This window comes from Siphateles boraxobius, unplaced genomic scaffold, assembly GCF_051911475.1.
Source record: "Siphateles boraxobius isolate OS27281-9 unplaced genomic scaffold, OSU_SipBor_1 25, whole genome shotgun sequence".
In the NCBI taxonomy this organism is placed as follows: Eukaryota; Metazoa; Chordata; class Actinopteri; order Cypriniformes; family Leuciscidae; genus Siphateles; species Siphateles boraxobius.
Window position 1 is genome coordinate 19,187,861 of NW_027508866.1, and position 3,265 is coordinate 19,191,125.

A 3,265-nucleotide genomic window follows, 5' to 3' on the forward strand; every position below is an offset into this window, starting at 1 on the left:
AATTCACTGGTTATCTAAAAATTACTTAAACACGCAAACACTTCAGTAGGTAGTGGTAAAAAAAACAGATCTGCTCGGTCTCTAATGGTGCGCATTACATCAATATTTTTGTATATACGCTCAACAAGCATGTCCTCTTGCGCACATACAACAAAATCACACCACTCGAAACCTGTTAGGAGGATCTGACCTTGCACTTGCCAGTAATACTTGTGCTGCCTCCTAAGCTGAAAAAAGAACCATCTGACATTTTGAGGTAGGGACAGTCAACATAACTCTGGATGTTGGGGCATTATATTTCCAGCAGGCCAAATGGTGGGTTGTCAGAAGGATCGAAAACGACTCCATCGGGAGAGCATCCCAGCCATTGAGCATGAGGATGTATAATGAACCCGCAGGGTGAATAATTCACATTTTTTAAACTGCAGTACTCTGTCACAGCAACTGGCACCATATCGATTCCTTTCCTCACGCCCTTTGTCATGACAGTCCCCCTCAAAATTCTGCGAACATGGCATGCCTCGTGAAAGCGTGTAGATGTGACTCGCATCTTTCTCAGTCGATGCCATTCCTGGCATGAGCTCTGCTCCCGTGTTGCAGCTTCAACCCTGTGGGCCATGTCGAATGACACCTGTACCGATTTCATATATACATGTTCCTCCTCTGATAACACATAAGAGCATGTGGTTGGCTCAAGCCTATAGCTTTGGATGGGAATAGAAGGTTGGGCAGGGGCGTCTGGGATGTTGATAATTTCCTGCATTTCTGGTGGTTTTAGCTGAAATGACAGCACACTCCCTGCCTAGACAGCCCCAAAAGCTGACTGAACTAATGGGACTTCTGCTGACATGCCCATGGTGGTCACCAGAGGTGTAAACAAAGGGGGAAAGTCCTTGTATACCTCTGCCACTCTCAATGTGGCTAGATCTGGCATTTCCCCATCCAGTGCTTGGTAGAGAGAACTTCTGAAAAAGTTAAAGTGAAAAAGTTTAGTTTAGTTTAGTTTAGTTCCTTTATTGTCCACAAGTGGAAATTTGTCTTTGGCTTCACTATACACCACACACAAGGACATCATAAACACAAAAAATATACATAAAATAAAAACAGTAACATTCCCATGCAGCTATACATAGCTTACATATCCACCCCTACTCATATTCATATCTTCTGAGCATTTAAAATTCGAATAGCAGTTGGCACAAATGACATCTGGTACACATTTTTACTCGCCCTAGGTTGTCTAAACCTTCTCCTCGATGGAAGCAACTGAAAGCTAGAGTGTAAGGGATGAGAGGAATCCTTTATAATAACCCATGCTTTTTCTTTAACTTTCAATAAATATATCTCATTCAATTGTCTTTGTGTCTTACCTACGATTGCGCTAGCTACGTTAACCACCCTAGACAATTTCTGCTTGGATTTAACAGTCAGAACTCCATACCACATAGTCATATTAAAAGACATAATACTCTCTACAAGATTCTTATAAACCATTTCTAAAATATTTTTGCTCACACCAAAGTGTTTTAGCCTCCGAATAAGATGCAATCTCTGCATTGCCTTTTTAAAAACATGATCCACATTTCCAGCAAAACTGATGTTACTATCTATGAATGTTCCCAGGTATTTAAAACTATTAACTATTTCTATCTGGTATCCATTGAGTGTCAATGGTTGCAACTGTTCAGAGATTTCACATTTGTTTCTGCTAATCACTAATTCCCACTAAAAAAACGTTTTTAAAAAACTGCAGCGTACATATTAAACACATAAACTAAAGGTAATGTAATCTCACCTCACACAAACAGCGGTTGAATTCTGGGGTTTGCGGACCTCCATGTCTCCCACCGGACCTGGCCTAACACCCTGACAGCAAAGACATTTTGACATGGCATCACAATAGCTACATGTGCAATCCACATGACAGACAGATAACTTACCAAGGTCCTTGGTTTATGCCAGATCTGCTCAGTGTCTGTGCAACTGTGCACTGGGGGTACAGCAGGGATGCTTAATTGTGAGAAGTGCGCTGTTTGATACAGTAGTGCAACCAAATGGTTGCATAAGGCACACCCCGCCACACAGGAGCAGTGGGTGCTCGCCAAAATGACAGGTTTCGAGTGTTTTAACACCATCTAGGGAGAAATAGAAGCTTAGATGACAAATACCTCTCAAGAGCTAAACTGTTAACAAGAGGAAAATATAACTAATAAAAACATATAGTGTATTCTAGATGACAGGCACATATGTTAAAATGTAGGCCTACCCATTCACGTCCATAAACAGTAGACAGAGACTAAGCCATATACATTTAGATAATGTTACTTATCAGCTGATATGGGCAACTTATCAGCAGGCCTACCCATTACCCTAACATTGACCCTAGTCACCCTACTCTCAATTCGTGTGGCTTTTCATTTTTCCTCATGGATCTATGACAGACTGCCCTCACGCTGACTTCTCCTGTCACCTTGTCTTTCATTGACACTGTTAGGGAGAAAGATGAACATACATTTTGAAACGGTTTTATTTAGTAAAAAATGTCACAATTTGTAAAAAAAAAAAAAAAAAAAAAAAAAAAAAAATATATATATATATATATATATATATATATATTAGCCTACTCAAAAAAGAGATGCCTACTCTCAGATAAATGAGGCCTATGTTTAATTAGAGGCAAAAAGAAATCTAAAACCAGTCCTAATTCAAAGAGAACAAGTTGAGAAAAATATTTTATTGATATAAAAAGATATATCCAATATTGGGTGATAATATAGCATAACAAGTGATTTATAAGCAATTTTTTGTAGGCCGGTCATTTTTGACCGGGAACACCACAATTGTAACAAGGTGAAAAACCAACCCCCACCGAAAAAGGTAGGGGAGAGCGAGGTACAACGTAACGCTTTTTGACTTTCAAGTATTTATTTTTCCCCACATTATTCCCACGGCTAGAACAATTATGTAGTTTTGTTTTATTAATACAGTGTTTACTTTTTTTTTATATACCCCGAAAGAATCGAAGTGAAATGTGACAAGATGCCCCACAGGTGGGGCACATTGTAACATGACCATTTGACAGCTTAAAATATTATCTGATCTAATAAAAAATATATACAAGTCAAATATATATAAGTCAAACCAAAATACTTTCTCAATAAAATACAATTATTAACTTTTTTAATGTATCAGATTTGTCTAAATTTAAATAAACAAAAAATAGAGATGAAAAATTAACATTAGTAAGAAAAATAATTTTGCAATG

The 3,265-nt window shown here is 38.2% G+C and overlaps 1 long non-coding RNA gene across 1 annotated transcript; it reads right to left on the bottom strand.

Moving 5' to 3' along the window:
* Positions 1-511: 511 nt before the first annotated feature.
* On the bottom strand, positions 512-2,575 carry LOC143749553 (uncharacterized). Its single transcript, XR_013207023.1, has 3 exons — positions 1,941-2,575; positions 1,796-1,866; positions 512-965 (listed from the first exon to the last, which is right to left on the bottom strand). It is a non-coding gene; the product is annotated as an uncharacterized LOC143749553 (long non-coding RNA).
* Between the last annotated feature and the right edge of the window lie 690 nt (positions 2,576-3,265).